This window comes from Macaca mulatta, chromosome 16, assembly GCF_049350105.2.
Source record: "Macaca mulatta isolate MMU2019108-1 chromosome 16, T2T-MMU8v2.0, whole genome shotgun sequence".
NCBI lineage: Eukaryota > Metazoa > Chordata > Mammalia > Primates > Cercopithecidae > Macaca > Macaca mulatta.
This window is the reverse complement of record NC_133421.1, coordinates 84,350,630-84,367,168: the sequence shown is the minus strand read 5'-3', so window position 1 is coordinate 84,367,168 and position 16,539 is coordinate 84,350,630. Positions and strand designations below refer to the sequence as shown.

General features: G+C 47.2%; 1 protein-coding gene and 1 long non-coding RNA gene across 3 annotated transcripts in view; one reads left to right on the top strand and one right to left on the bottom strand.

The window, feature by feature from the left end:
* Window positions 1–16,539, bottom strand: part of RAB37 (RAB37, member RAS oncogene family) — a 273,228-nt gene that overhangs the window by 54,210 nt on the left and 202,479 nt on the right. The gene's annotated exons all lie outside the window — the stretch shown is intronic.
* Window positions 4,551–14,671, top strand: LOC144335932 (uncharacterized). The gene is made up of 2 exons (XR_013407225.1): window positions 4,551–5,049; window positions 12,207–14,671. It is a non-coding gene; the product is annotated as an uncharacterized LOC144335932 (long non-coding RNA).

Genomic DNA, 16,539 nt, shown 5'->3' with positions numbered 1-16,539 from the left:
TTTGTTACAGCAGCAACAGGAAACTCATACAGTACATGGCAGGTGCCCTTCCCTAGATGCTTCCCATGTAGTAACTAATTTAATCCTCACAACAACCATGAGGCACTTCTATTATTGTCCCCTTTTTACAGATGAGGAACCCTAGGGATGGAGAGGTTTAGTGACTTGAACCAAGTTTAATGGCAAGTAAGCAGGTGAGTTGGAATTTGAGCACATTTGACACCAGAGCCTGGAGTCTGCACTGTTTGTATAAGAAGGATAGTGTATATGTGCACGTGTGTGTGTGTGTGTGTGTGTGTGTGTGTGTGTGTACATGGGATCATGAGCATTTACAGATGCTGGACTTACTATCTTCTTTTTTTTTTTTTGAGATGGAGTCTCACTCTGTCCCCCAGGCTGGAGTGCAGTGGTGAGATCTCAGCTCACTGCAACCTCCACTTCCTAGGTTCAAGCAATTCTCCTGCTTCAGTCTCTCAAGTAGCTGAAACTACAGGCACCTGCCATTATGCCTGGCTAATCTTCGTGTTTTTAGTAGAGATGAGGTTTCACCATGTTGGCCAGGCTGGTCTCGAACTCCTGGCCTCAAGTGATCTGCCTATCTCGACCTCCCAAAGTGCTGGGATTACAGGTGTGAGCCACCACACCTGGCTGGACTTACTATCTTTATTCTAGCAACCTGACAGTCTTCCTTCCAGAAAGTACCCTGAACCCCACTATGTCTCATCATTTCTGTGGTTACCAGCCTAGCCCAAGCAACCATTCCCTGCCTGGTCTTCCTCTTTCATTCTCTGCAGTGGAGTCCATTCTCCTCCCAGCAACCAGAGTGATCTTTTCCAAACACAGATGTGATTACTCCCTGCTTATAGCCTTCTGGTGGTTTCTCTCCTAGCCTGCAAGTTCTCAGGGGATCCATGGGCTGCTGGCTGCCCCTTCACCCCCATCTCCATCCACCCTGTCTCTCACAGGCTCTGCTCCATGCACACCGGCTTTTATTCTGTCCTTCTAACAAGATAAGGCTTGCTCCCTTCTTAGGGCCTTGGCACTTGCTATTCCTCCTTTCCAGAATGCTCTTCCCGCAGATTGGCGAATAGTTAGCTCCTTTTTATCATCACATCTCAGCTTAAATGTTACCTCTTAGAAGAGGCCTTCCTTGGCCACTTAAGGGGCAGTGGTCCCTGCAGCCCACCTCCAATTTCTCTCTGTCTCGTTGCTCTGCTTTATTTCCTTGGGTGAAGTGACTTACTTAGTGGGGTCTATGTTTATCATTTTCCCCATCTCCACTAGGCAGTGTGCTGCCTTAAGTGGGGACTTTGTCTCATTCACTCTTGTATCCCCCATGCCTAGTTACTGTCTGGCACATGGTGGGTTCTCAAATGTTTGTTGGTTGACTCAATGAATAAGCAGTGCATTTGGAGCAGAAGGCAAGCTCTCAGAGCAAAGGCAGCGGTGTTCACCATTCTGGGAGGGAAGTCCTGGGCCAAACAGCCTAAGGAATTTCAGGATTGACTGCCCAGAAGCGTGAAGTGGAAAGACTCCTTTTTCCCCTCCTGAGAACTGGGGAGACATAAGGGACTACGATGTTCCCTGGCTGGAGGACAAATGTCTATTGCTTCACCTCGGTTGATTTTGTTGGACAGGTGGATTGTAGGGAGGGGTTGGGGATAAAGTGTCAGGGAAAGGCATCATGGCTTGGGAAGAGACGACGAGCTGTGCCTGAGCACCACAGGCTGGTGACCCAGCGGGTAGGAGGCTGTGGGCATGTTTAGCAGTCCATATCAATGTGTCCTGGGGTTTGCCTGACTTCTCATAGCTATGGACACCTCATAGCTATGCACATATCTGGCATTGGTGACCTTGGTGGAGAGATCCTGCTCCCATGACCTCAAAAATGATTCCCTGGAATCTCCAGGGCTTTTCTGTCCTGGGGGACTTCACAGAGCCCAAGCAAGCTTAACTATTCTTGAGCTAGTCGTCTAAGCTGGTCAGGTCAGAGTGAGACTGTTTTTGACATAGACTGTTTTAAATTTACAGAGCAAGAAGCGCCCACAGAGAGATCTTAAAATGGAAAAGCTCAAAACAGAGCCAAATTAGAGTAAGTCAAGGTATAAGAATAAAAGTGATAATATAAGACCTTGGGGCCAAAGCATCACTGTGCCATTTCAACGATCGTGCATGAAGTGGACTTATTTCAGAGTTTATTTCAAGCAGCCAGCACTACCCAGAACGTATAAGTACATGCTTATGTTGGATAGAAAGGAATTCATCTTTTCTGGTAATATACAATCATAGATCCCAGCCAAGATTATTGCCATGAAACTTCTGACATTAGGCTAGACACACAGGGAAGACTAGAATTTAGCTCAATTTGGCTTGGTTGGAGGAATTGGGCTGCTTCTACCTTCATCTGGATGGTGGACATGGGCTGGGAGGAAGGTTGTGACCTGGCTGAGCTGAAGAGTTTTGAAACAGCATGGGAAGACCGATCCATTCTGATCCATTTTAGTTGCCTTAGTCAAACTTTGGAAAAAGGTGTCTACAGGTTGGGCATGGTGGCTCACGTCTATAATCCCAGTGCTTTGAAAGGCCAAGGCAGGTGATTGATTGAGCCCAGGAGTTCGAGAGCAGCCTGGGCAACATAGGGAGACATACAATAATTAATTAATTAGCTGGGTGTGGTGGCGCATGCCTGTAGTCCCAGCTACTCGAGAGGCTGAGGTGGGAGGATTGCTTGAGGATTTCTGTCTCTACAAAAAAACAAAACAAAACAAAAATTAGCCAGGCGCCTGTGGTCCCAGTTACTTGGGAGGCTGAGGCAGGTGGATCAGTTGAGCCCAGGAGTTCCAGGCGGCAGTGAGCTGTGATCATGCCACTGTACTTCAGCTTGGGTGACAGAACAAGACCCTGTCTCAAAAAAACAAGGAAGTTTCTACAAGAGAGAATAGATTACTGGATATACTGTTTTTTTTTTGTTTGTTTGTTTGTTTTTTGTTTTTTTTTTTGAGACGGAGTCTCGCTCTGTTGCCGAGGCTGGAGTGCAGTGGCCGGATCTCAGCTCACTGCAAGCTCCGCCTCCCGGGTTCACGCCATTCTCCTGCCTCAGCCTCCCGAGTAGCTAGGACTGCAGGCGCCCGCCACCTCGCCCGGCTAGTTTTTTGTATTTTTTAGTAGAGATGGGGTTTCACCGTGTTCGCCAGGATGGTCTCGATCTCCTGACCTCGTGATCCACCCGTCTCGGCCTCCCAAAGTGCTGGGATTACAGGCTTGAGCCACTGCGCCCGGCCCTGGATATACTGTTTTTATCTAAAGTTTTAGCCCTCTGAATTGGTGGCAGTCTGAAAGGGACCTTTTCATATTCTCAGAAATGGGTTGATAGTCATGAGCCAGTCCAGTCAATTCCAGAGTTGGACAGAGCAGATCTCTGCCTTATGGTCCTGATAGGAAGTGTCTGGGTTCTCTCTGTGCGGTGCTATGACTGTAGGAGTCAGCTGCTAATCCAGCCCGGTTTGCTCAAGCCTGAGCTAGAGTTTAGCGCACTAGAGAAGTAGCTGGGGCAAGAGGAGGGAGGCAGATATACACAAGAGTCAGGAAAGGAAATTGCTTCATAATGTCTACAGATTTGTATCTGGGTGTAGTCTCCGTCGTATTCCTGCGCCCCATCATGACTTTGCTAAGGCAGAGTTTGGGTGGCTGGCTAGCACGTTTATTGCAAAAGAGAGAACTTAAATATGGTTCCTCAGGTCTGAGTGAGGGTAGCATTTACTATCTTGCTGTATGATTTCCAGGAAAGCACATTCTGTTAAAACAAACTCCAAGATTTCTAAGCACTCAATCCTGATTGAATGCCTAATTATTTATAGCCGTCTAAAGTTGCTGGGGCTTCCCTTCCTGGTTTTTGAATTATTAATATTTAAAGATTCCAGGCCAGGCATTGTGGCTCACGCTTCTAATCTCAGCACTTTGGGAGGCCAAGGTGGGTGATAGATTGAGCCCAGGAGTTTGAGACCAGCCTGAGCAACATAGGGAGGCCTGCAGAAAGGATATCTCCATCAAAAATAAAAAAATCAGCTGGGCGTGGTTGTGCATGGCTGTGGTCCCAGCTACTCCAGAGGCTGAGGGGTAGGATCGCTTGAACATAGGAAGGTGAGGCTGCAAGTGAGCGGAGATCATACCGCTGCACGCCAGCCTCGGGGACAGAGTGAGGCCTTGTCTCAAAAAAGATTCCTCTTGATAAGCCTGTAAGGTTTGGACAGCCTCCTTTTGAGAACTATGTGCATATCATTGGCTTTCAGAAGACAGCACTGTTTGAGAGTCAATTGAGGGAGAAAAAAAAACACTGAGTTGGCAACCTCTAAAATCCATCAGTAAGATAAATTTGCACTGAAGTGAAGTGAAAGGCTACCTTTGCTTGACATCTTAAAAAATAGAGCTCACAACTGCTTAGCCTTGGAAAGCGCAGACTGCTGGAATTGGTTGATTTCATGTACCAATAAATTTTTAGATTGGCAAGGACAGATACAGTGATCAGCCTTTTATTCTACCAAGTAGGCACATTTTTATTTTTTATTTTTTGCTTTTTAGTTTTCTTTGCCAAAGTCAAATATGTCTGAACCAAGTAGGTAAATTCTTATTCAATTTTACTTCACTGGAATTGGTAATTGACCAGTTCATTGAAAAAGTTTGTTAAACCAGGAACTCATAAAAGAGATATACTGTATGTTTTCTTTTCTTTTTTTTTTCCAGACACAGTCTTGCTCTGTTATCCCAGCTAGAGTGCAGTGGCACAATCTTGGCTCATCACAACCTCTGCCTCCCGGCTTCAAGCGTTTCTCTTGCCTCAGCCTCCCAAGTAGCTGGAATTACAGGCATGTGCTACCATGCCTGGCTAATTTTTGTATTTTTAGTAGAGATGGGGTTTCACTATGTTGGTCAGGCTGGTCTTGGGCTTCTGACCTCAGGTGATCTGCCCGCCTCGGCCTCCCAAAGTGCTAGGATTACAGATGTGAGTCAGCCACCATGCTCGGCCCACACCTGGCTAATTTTGTATTTTTAGTAGAGACAGGATTTCACCATGTTGACCAGGCTGGCCTTGAACTGACCTCAAGTGATCCACCTGCCCCAGCCTCCTAAAGTGCCGGGATTACAGGTGTGAGCCACTGTGCCCAGCCTATTTTTCCTCTACATGTTTTATTTTGACTTAAAATATCTAAATGTGTAGTTATTAGCAAGTATTTTGATGTAGACCTAAAGCCTTTGCTTTGCTTACAAGTCTGCTGAAAAGTGGGGCCCATTGCCTTTCTTGCACAAACCACACACTCATGGTCCTGGGGTTTCAGTTCCAGTTTCTTTAAAATGAAGCAATAAATTCTAGAAACTTAGGAAGCCACCTGACTGCAAAATCTTTCTTCATTTTTATGCATTTCTTTCCAATATTTTATAGTTCTCTCATTCATTCCTAATTTGATAGCATTTTAAAAAGTGACAGGCTTTTACAGTCTTTCCAAAGCACTCAGTTTAGTTTTTGTAGAGATAACAGTTCTCTTTTTTTTTTAACTCTTATTTTATTGGTCAATAGTCTTTCTGTTTAAATTCCTTTGTTTTTTCTTTTCCTTTTATTTTTTATTTTATTTATTTATTTATTTTTTGAGGTATAGTCTCACTCTGTCACCCAGGCTGGAGTACAATGGCGCGATCTTAGCTCACTGCAACCTCAGCCTCCCAGGTTCAAGCAATTCTCCTGCCTTAGCCTCCCAAGTAACTGGGATTACAGGCACCTGCCACCATGTTCGGCTAATTTTTTTGTATTTTTAGTAGAGATGGGATTTCACCATGATGGCCAGGCTGGTCTCGAACTCCTGACCTCAGGTAATCCCCCTGCTTTGGCCTCCCAAAGTGCTGGGATTACAGGCATGAGCCACCATGCCTGGCCAATTCATTTGTTTATGGGTGAATTGATTCAAGTACATCATTCTAGTTAACACATACGACCAGCATAAGCAAGTATGGGCCCAAACGCATTCTTGTTAACCAGGTACCGCAACCATCAGAGCAGAGAAGAGCCCGCCAGCTGTGCGCACTCAGTCTCAGGCTTAATCAGTGTGCTCCAGTAAGAGATTGAAGGTATTGGTTGACCTAATAAGTTGGTTAAGTGAGGGGTTGCTTAAAGTTTCTACTCAACAATCCATTGTCACCATAACTTCATAAAAGAAAGGATCTTTGAGCACCCCAAGTCTCGAGATGATCGTATTTCCTAAGAAAGGACAGTTGGTAACATCTACTGGTGTGTGTGTATCATTTCCTACACATCAATTGGTACTTGGTCAGGGGCTGGTACTTAGGTATGGACTCAGAATTGGCAGCCATGGATCTGGTTCACACTGTTCTCCAGGCATGGATCCTCTCCACCATGTCTCTGTCCGCTGGTGTAGTGAGTCTTCCCCTGAGGGCCTCTAGTGACCCTCTTTGTTTGGAGGCTGATGAAGGTTGTCACTCATGAGGGCTGTAGAGCTCTTCATTAGTTGTGAAAGGGCCCCTTGAAGCAATCAGATTCCTCCTGCCCCAGCATAAGCCCCTTCCCCAAAGTAGTCCACTGTGACCACATCCTCACATGGTCCTGTCCTGAGGGTCTGCAACTCTTGCATCAAGAAAGGGTGTGTTGGCTGGGTGTGATGGCTCACGCCTGTAATTCCAGCACTTCGGGAGGCCGAGGCAGGCGGATCGCCTGAGGTCAGTAGTTCGAGACCAGCCTGGCCAACATGGCGAAACCCCATCTCTACTAAAAATACAAAAATTAGCCAGGTGTGGTGGCGCATGCCTGTAATCCCAACTACTTGGGAGGCTGAGGCAGGAGAATCACTTGAACCTGGGGGATGAAGGTTGCAGTGAGCCAAGATTGCACTACTGCACTCCAACCTGGGAGACAGAGCAAGAGTCCATCTCAAAATAAATAAATAAATAAATAAATAAATAAAATAAACAAACAAATAAAATAAACTCATTTGTTTTCCCGGAGATACCTCTGAGGAGGGGCTCAGAATTAAGGGAGGGGAAAGACTGTCCCCCAAGGTCAGAAATACAGAAGAGACATTCTGCACCCTTGCATAGTAGAAATCTGCTATGAGCAGAGCAGAGCACTGGCACTTGTTGGCGTTTACATGCAGAATGCTGCCCTCTATCAATGACATGGAGGGTTTCCATGACAGAGAAGCAACAGGTCACAGACCCTGATCTCAGCTATACTTCCCAGTGCCTGCCCTCAGTTCAGTGGAAAGAGTTGCGAAATTCAGACGGTGCACTCATTTCAAAACCTCTCACAGCCTGTGCAAAATTAATAATAAGCAAAGAAGGACTGCTCCCCAGAGATCTTGCATCCTTGCACTGTAACATCCAGCTGTCTGGCAGGTGGCAAGGGAAAGAACCAGTGGAGATGTAGGTACAGTATGTCAGTTTAAAATACAATAAGAGGCTGGTTGTGTGGCTCATGCCTGTAATCCCAGCACTTTGGGAGGCCTAGGTGGGTGGGTCATTTGAGGTCAGGAGTTAGAGACCAGCCTGGCTAACATGGCAAAACCTCATCTCTACTAAAAAAAAAAAAAATACAAAAATTAGCTAGGTGTAGTGGTGCTTGCCTGTAGTTCCAGCTACTCGGGAGGCTGAGGCAGGAGAATCACTTGAACCTGGGAGGTGGAGGTTGCAGTGAGCTGAGATGGTGCCACTGTACTCCAGCCTGGGCAACAGAGTGAGACTCTGTCTCAAAAATAATAATAATAGGCTGGATGTGGTGTCCCACATCTGTAATCGCAGCACTTTAGGAGGCTGAGGTGTGTGGGTTGTCTGAGCTCAGGAGTTCAAGACCAGCCTGGCCAACATGGTGAAACCCCATCTCTACTAAAAATACAAAAAATTAGCCAGGCTTGGTGGCATGTGCCTGTAATCCCAGCTACCCGAAATGCTGAGGTAGGAGAATTGCTTGAACCTGGAAGCAGAGGTTGCGGTGAGCCGAAATGGTGCTACTGCACTCCAGCCTGGGTGACAGAGTGAGACTTTGCCTCAAGAAAAAAAAAAAAAAATAATAAGATATGAGGGTAGATGGGAGAGTACGTGGAGGACGTGGAGGTAGAGTGAAGAAGAGTCCATCCAGGAGCAGTGCTGGTGCTCGCAAGGCTTGGCTTGCCTTCCTGGGCTTCTTACCCTGCAGTTGGGTTGATGGAGGCAAATCCCCAGGGGATGCTGTTATTTGGCTCTTCCACACCTAAGACCCAATTAACAGTGACTAACTGCATTTGGGCCTGCTTCATCTGAGCACCTCTGCCTGCAGGGTCTTGAATCCACTTTGTGAATGAATGTCTGCCATTGGCATTGATTTTGCTTTGGTGTTTATCCTGGGCCAGGCTGAGATTGTCACCTGGGCTTCACTAGCATTTCTGGAGGTCAGTGATAAAGGGGTTTGAGGGAGCTCCCAGTCCAAGCCTTCCCTTGCCTAAGGACCCTGGGAATCTAGGAAGGGATAAGCAGAAGTTGAAGCTTGGGTTGGGGTTTCTCTTTTATTCCCTGCCGAGTGCCCTTGAACAACCACTGAATATCCTTCAGATCTCTTTTCTCTTCTACAAAATGAAGTATAACTAAAAAAGTGCCACAGACCCACCAGGCTGTGATTTCAAAGTAGCCAAACTAGGGCAGGGCACAGTGGCTCAAACCTGTAATCTCAAAACTGTGGGAGGCCGAGGCAGGCTGATCACTTGAGGTCAGGAGATCGAGACCAGCCTGGTCAACATGGTGAAACCCAGTCTCTACTAAAAACACAAAAAAATTAGCTGGTTGTGGTGGTGCACACTTGTAATCCCAGCTACTTAGGATGCTGAGGTGGGAGAATCGCTTGAACCCGGGAGGCGGAGGTTGCTGTGAGCTGAGATCGTGCCACTGCACTCTAGCCTGGGCAACAGAGCAAGACTCCATATCAAAAGAAAAACAAGGCCGGGCGCGGTGGCTCAAGCCTGTAATCCCAGCACTTTGGGAGGCCGAGGCGGGCGGATCACGAGGTCAGGAGATCGAGACCATCCTGGCTAACACGGTGAAACCCCGTCTCTACTAAAAATACAAAAAGAAATTAGCCGGGCGTGGTGGCGGACGCCTGTAGTCCCAGCTACTCCGGAGGCTGAGGCAGGAGAATGGCGTGAACCCGGGAGGCGGAGCTTGCAGTGAGCCGAGATCACGCCACTGCACTCCAGTCTGGGCGACAGAGTGAGACTCCGTCTCAAAAAAAAAAAAAAAAAAAAAAAAAGAAAAACAAAGTAACCAAATTAACCTTCTGTCCCATGGCTATCTCGCAAAGTGGATCCCAGCTACCTGTAGGAGGCTCCTTTGTTTTTTATTGTTTTTGAGGCAAAATGTTAGCATTTAGTAAATGTAGATGGTAGGTACATGTGTCATTTTCTTTTTGTTCTTCTAGTCTTCGTACCTTTCTATGAAGTTTCAAAATTTCACAACAAACCATGAATTTTCATTTATCTATACAATGGAATGCTATGTAGTGATGAAAAAGAATGAAGGTAAGAATGTGTGTAACAAAATTCCTATGATGGATCTATCTGTCTGTCTATCTATCTATCTATCTATCTATCTATCTATCTATCTATCTGTCTCACACGTATGTATAAATAAACACATATATATTTTTTTACACAGCAATTTCATTTTCTTTTTTTCTGAGACAGAATCTTGCTCTGTCACCCAGGCCCGAGTGCAGTGGCAAAATCTTGGCTCACTGCAACCTCTGCCTCCCAGGTTCAAGTGATTCTCCTTCCTCAGCCTCCTGAGTAGTTGGGGTTACAGGCACCCACCACCATGCCCGACTAACTTTTTAGTATTTTTAGTAGAGATGGGGTTTCATCATGTTGGTCAGGCTGTTCTCAAACTCCTGACCTCAAGTGATCCACCCACCTCGGCCTCCGAAAGTGCTGGGATTATAGGTGTGAGCCACCATGCCCAGCCCATCTTTATTTTTAAGATATGTATTTTGAAACAGTGGCATTCTCAGGAAATTTTTTCTTTGTTTTTCACGTTTTTAATTTTGCAATTAAAGATATTAATAATAATGACTCTCTTGGCTGGGTGTGGTGGCTCACGCCTATAATCCTAGCACTTTGGGAGGCTGAGGCAGGTGGATCACTTGAGGTCAGGAGTTCATGACCAGCCTGGCCAATACCATCTCTACTAAAAATACAAAAAAAAAGAAAAAGAAAAAGAAAAAATTTAGCAGGGCTTCATGGCACACACCTGTGATCCTAGCTACTTGGAAGGCTGAAGTGGGAGGATCCCTTGAACCTGGGAGGAAGAGGTTGCAGTGAGGAGGCAGAGGAGGCAGAGTGCATGCCACTGCACTCCAGGGTGACAGAGACACGTCTCAATAAATAAATAAATAAATAAATAAATAAATAAATAAATAAAATAATGACTCTCATTATTCACTAACAGCCACCAATACAACCTTATTGTTTGTTCAGCACAATGCTCAGATCACAAACATGACCCCTGTCTGCTTCTTCCCCTGCCTCTATCACAGCCACTTACCCCCGAGGACTTGCCCGCCCATCCACCCTGCGACTGTCTGATCTGCCTTCCAGGACACACTTCCTGCTGCTTGTGACCCTCGCAGATGCTGTCCTGGGGATGCAGCCACCCCTCGACAGTGAATGCCACTGTGGTGCTGCCTACTCCTTTGCCATCTGACCCAAAGCATAAGATGACTCTTCCCTGGTGACTCGGGGCACATCCAAAACCAGGCGTGGTGTGAGGCCATCAGAAGGCAGAGATGCCCCAGGGAATAGCTCAAAACTACCGCACAGAGCCAGGCTCAGACGTTGCAGCAGGGGTTTTTATCTGACAGCAAGAATGGCTACATAAAATAAAAATACAGGGATCGTTGTACAAATATTATTAAGACTTTAAAGATGGCGAATGCAAAGTGTTAAGCCAAATGCAGGGTCCTTCTAAGTGCAGGGCCTTATGTGACTTTGTAGGTGGCATACCCATAAAGCTGGCCTTGTTTGATGCTTTTCTGCCTCACTTCTCATCTGTGTTCATGTAGCCTTGGGCTGACACGCTCTACCCAGCAATGGAAAAAGTCAGGCATCTCCATAGCAGCTAACCACGGTCCTTAAGAGAGGTGGAAGAACTTCCCCTCATTCCTGTCTGAGCTCCGCTTCCTGAATCCTCATTCCCTTCTCCAATCAACCTCTTCCCAGGATGGTCCACTGCTGGATCATCTATTTCCTTCAGAGAAAATTCTAGTCCCACCCATAGAGGGATGTCTGGCTCTGCAGCCCCAATAAGCCGATCGCTTCATAGGGTGACAGCAGTTTATTTCCCAAGTCCAGTCATTAATAATCCAAATCCAGTTATTCAGTCTTAAATGACACTACGTGGGAGGCAGCGAGAGCCCAGTTCAGGTGGGACTGTGACAAGTCCAGTTCATTTCTTTTCAGTCACTTCTCATTAAAGATTTAAAAATGCTGGGACCCAGCCTTGCCCGGGATTACCATGGGACATCTGTTGTTTTTGCATGGCTAGCCTCCAGATGACACCATCCCATTTTCCCTGGAAACTATTTTCTTCCACGGTTTTTTTTTTTTTTTCCCGAGACGGAGTTTCGCTCTTGTTGCCCAGGCTGGAGTGCAATGGCGCGATCTAGGCTCACCACAACCTCCGCCTCCCGGCTTCAAGTGTTCTCCTGCCTCAGCTTCCCAAGTAGCTGGGATTATAGGCATGTGCCACCACACCTGGCTAATTCTGTATTTTTAGTAGAGAAAGGGTTTCCCCATGTTGGTCAGGCTGGTCTCGAACTCCTGACCTCAGGTGATCAACCCACCTTGACCTCCCAAAGTGCTGGGATTATAGGCGTGATCCACCACGACTGGCCCACTTTATTCCACTCTTGATCCACAGGATTGGGTGGGATTGACTCCATCTTCGGGGTGGACATGTGACCTGGGCTTAAGCTGTCCATCGTATTCTACCCTCTGGCTATATTATTGGTTCAGGGGTGGGCATGTGGCAATTTCAGTCTCCTGTAAGTGTTGGATCTAGGACTTTGGCTGGAACTGGGAGCTGTGAGGATGTGATCCTGGGGCTGCTGTCAATGATGGGGCCTCACGAGGAGAAGCCTGCCAGTGAATGGAGCCAAGCCAGAGAGAAAAATGAGAGAGAGAGAGAGAGACAGAGAGTGAGGCTGAAGTCACTGAGAGTCCCTGGATCCAGCTGAGCTCGATGTCAGCTGCACTTTCCAGGTTTCTCTGGTACAGGAATCAGTGAATTCTCTTTTCGGCTTAAGCCGATTTGAGTTGGGTTTTGTCACTGGAAATCAAGAGTCCTGATCATAAGATTTCCCCTTTTGCAGTCAAGAATAACGCCTGTTCTCTTTACACACAGTGCTGGGGAAATCAACTGGGATGATTTATGTGCAAGTTTTCTGCAAGTTGGAAAGTGCTGTTGGAATGGAATGACCTAGGATGCAGAGTTAGCTAACAGCAGGGACAGGGCTCAAGCTTGGTTCTTTGGTACTGAAAGCCCAGTTCTCTTTCTCTGCTAATGAGCTGCCTCCTACTCTAAGAAAATCAGTGAGCAGGGCAGAAGGTGGTCAGGACAGGTGGTGGACAGGGCCAGTGGTGAACAGGATGAGGGTGAAGAGGGAAGGCAGTAGACAGCACAGGTGGTGGACAGAACAAGTGATGGATGGGGCACGTCAGGTGGTGGATGGAACCAGTGGTGAACAGGACAGGTGGTAGACAGCACAGGTGGTGGTCAGGACAGATGATGGCCAGGGCCTATGCTCTCCTGGTTCTCATGTGTCTGCCGTCCGGAGGATACCTGGTTTCAGGGAAAGGAGAGTGTGGGTCCTGGAGGACATGCCTGCAGAGCTCACCTGGCTTCTCCCTCTGTCTTTCCCAAGCCTCTCTTTGTGTGCCACGCTGCCATCCCAAGGGCTAGGATCCTGGTGTTTTGGGTGTAGTTGAGTGCTTTTCAGCTTCTGTCTTTGGAGATGTTCATGGAAGGGATCCAGCTTTGTTTCTATGTGTTGGACTCTGCCATGCTTGGACAGGGATCTTTGCACTGGGCACTTCTCAGAAGTGCACCAGGAGTCTCTTCCTTTCTTGGACATGGGCTTGAAGGGATCCCTGTGTTGGGGGCTCAGAGCCCTCTGACCTTCAGAGGTGAGACCCCATCCTGTGACTTTGGGCTTTACAGCCCCTCAGATCAGTCAATCAGCCAGGAGCCAGAAGTTGGCAGCCTTTAGAGCAGCAAGCATTTGACCTGGTCCCCAAGGGCCCAGCTTCCCACCATATGAGACTAGAGGTCTTTGACCTTCATGGGCACCAAGGTCCATGTGGCACATTGGGCTGTAGTCAGATGTGGCCTTAGCTATCTCTCTCTGTGCCATCCCTCTGATCCACCCAGCCTGCTGGACTCAGCTCCTTGGGGAATGAAGAATGGGTTTTGTTCCTGGGGACTGGCATGTGGTGCCCAGTAAATGTTTGGTGAATTGATCCTCAGGATTCTCGGGCAGAAATATCAGATTTCAAGGGGAGCACGTGGACATGGGTGGTGGTGGGATATAAGGAAATGACCCCAATCACCTTTCTACTCTTTCATGGTTCTTGCCCCTGAAACCCAAGTCCATAAGGCTCTGACACAGGCCTTGAGTGAGATGCAGGAAGAAGTATGAAATGACAACTTCTGGCGATGACTGACAGAGGTTTCTGAAGATGGAACATCCCTTCCTTTTCCCTCATCATAACCAGGTCAAGTCCAGGGAATTCTCAAGCTCAAAGGCAAGGGGTTCTTAAAGGATTGCAGGAAATACAGACCTGGAGAGAACAGAATGACTGCCCAGCCCAAGGCAGTTAAATATATACAGCTGAGGGAGGCAGAGATGGGGTCGGGGGGAGGACCTAAGGGTAGAAGGGGCTGGTGGGGTTGTAGATTGAGGCTGTCCCTATAGTGTAGCCAGCTACCAAATCATGTCAGCCTGATAGAATTAAACATTTGAATCCTCCAAGTTCCATTTTCCCCCCTGGATTTCATGCTTAGCAAACAATCTCCTGATTATAATGTGGCTTGGCATCTAGGGCAATACATGTCTTGTGAGTCTGATTAACATCAGCCTGACTGGAGAGATGCAGCCACTCTTGGGTGAGTGAGCAAAACCAGCTCTACATAGCTGAAGGCCACACAATGGACTGCGGTCAATGCCCTAAAGTAGTGACCGTCTGTGACCCTCTTGGTGAAGCCGCTTGTCCTCTCCTGACTCTATCCCTCTGCCTGTCTACCTTGCTTGGATTCGACTATAGGCAAATTTCTTAATGGCTCTGTGCCTCAGTTTACTCATCTGTAAAATGAGATTAAAATAGGATTGTTGTAGGATTAAGTGAGTTAAGAGATGTTAAGTGCTTAGAATATTACTTGGCATGCAAGTGCTGTCTAAGGATCTGCTGTAATGATTCCGGCTTCCACAATGCTGGCTGTGACCTTGAGCAAGTCATTTTTTTTCTTTCTTTCTTTTGTTTTTTTTTTTTTTTTGAGACAGAGTCTTGCTGTGTCGCCCAGGCTGGAGTGCAGTGTCGAAATCTCAGCTCACTGCAACCTCCGCCTCCGGGGTTCAAGCAATTCTCCTGCCTCAGCCTCCTGAGTAGCTGGGATTACAGGCATGTGCCACCACACCTGGCTAGTTTTTGTATTTTTAGTAGAGACAGGGTTTCAACATGTTGGCCAGGCTGGTCTCAAACTACTGACCTCGTGGTCTGCCCGTCTCAGCCTCCCAAAGTGCTGGGATTGCAGGTGTGAGCCACCATGCCTGGCCATCTGGCCTTTGTTTCCCCGTCCTATTAATATGGAATTAACAGTAACATCTGGAAAAAAGCATATGTTAAGTACAAAATATCTTGGCATATATTAAAGTGTTTTGTAAATGGTAAAATGCTGCACAAATAAACCATATGCTTATTTGGATAATGTATTGGGAACAATTATTAGTCTTACTGGGTCCCTGTAGATTATAGTGCAGAGATGATTTTTAATATTTCTCACCTGATGACTGAATGAAACCCGAGGTGGGACCCAGAGAAGGAAGAAGGATCTGGGTAAAGGCAAGGGGGAGGTGAGGAGGGAGATTCCAGGGGCTGAAAGGGAGTGTCTGCCTCATGTGGACTGGGTACCAGGCTTTATTCTTTTCCAAAGCTTACACTGCTTCTTAACATGAGCTTGGGGAAGGTGTTACCAGTTCCTGACTCTCTCCTACGGCTATTGTTCTAATAAACGACAGTTCCGATTTTTAATAAACAGAGTTGCTGGGAGATGGTATGAATGCAAAAATCAAACAGGAGAGGGAGGAAGAAGAGGAGGAGAAATGTTTGCTTTGTCTTTTTTTTGAGACAGAGTCTTGCTTTGTTGCCCTGGCTGGAGTGCAGTCACGCAACCTCGGCTCACTGCAACCTCACTGCAACCTCATCCTCCTGGGTTCAAGAGATTCTCCTGCCTCAGCCTTCCAAGTAGCTGGGGTTACAGGCTCCCGCCACCATGCCCAGGTAATTTTTGTATTTTTACTAGAGACAGAGTTTCCCCATGCTGGCCAGGCTGATCTCGAACCCCTGACCTCAGGTGATCTGCCTGCCTTGGCCTCCCAAAGTGCCGGGATTACAGGCCTGAGCCACTGCGCCCAGCCTGCTTTGCCTTTAAAAGGCTCATAACAAAAGATAAGGGGAGACAGAGAACAAAAACGGATGATCACTGGCCCTGCCCGCAGCTCATGAGAGGAAGGGTGCATATGTGTGCATGTGTGTGTGTGCCTGTGTGTGTGTGTGTGTGTGTGTGTGTGTGTGGTGGCGGCCAGGGGCAGAAGGCTAGCAAGCAAGAGAAAATTTGAACTTAAACACAGCTTGGTTTAAGATACCTACAAGCATGTGCGTTTGCAGAAGCACAAATGATTAAAGAACATCCTCATGTTGATGGGTAGAAACTGTCTGCTAATAAGCAAATGAGAAGGTGCTAATAAGCAAATGAGAAGGGAGGGAGTTGACTTTGGCATCAAGGTCAGGAACCATGTGCTAGGGGAATTCTTGAACCCTGCATGTCTCAAGTTATTTTCACTGTACCACTCAAGGCCTTGCTCCCTTTAGGAGCAGGGTGAGGGCTGGTGTCATCAGTTAGGGGTTAAGATTTTCCAGATCTGTTTGCTTGGAGCTGTCTCTCTTGGCCCCAGAAAAACCTCCTCTGGTTAAGGGATGGGAGGATGTCCAGGGCCACTCCCAGCTGGGAACTGCATTGCCTGAGTGAGTTAACAAGGAGCTGTGATCTCCATTCCCACTCGCAGTCTCTAGAGACTGTTTCTCTTGCCTGAGAAGAGGAGGAAGGAAGCAAGAAGCGTTATTGGGATAAGTTTAGATCCACTTCAAATGCCCAGTTCAGCAATTCTCCAGCCTGGTGCTCACCTCTGGCTGTTTACTTCTACCCAGCCAGGCGGAGTTTCCTGCCCTGAAACTGAAGGAAGTC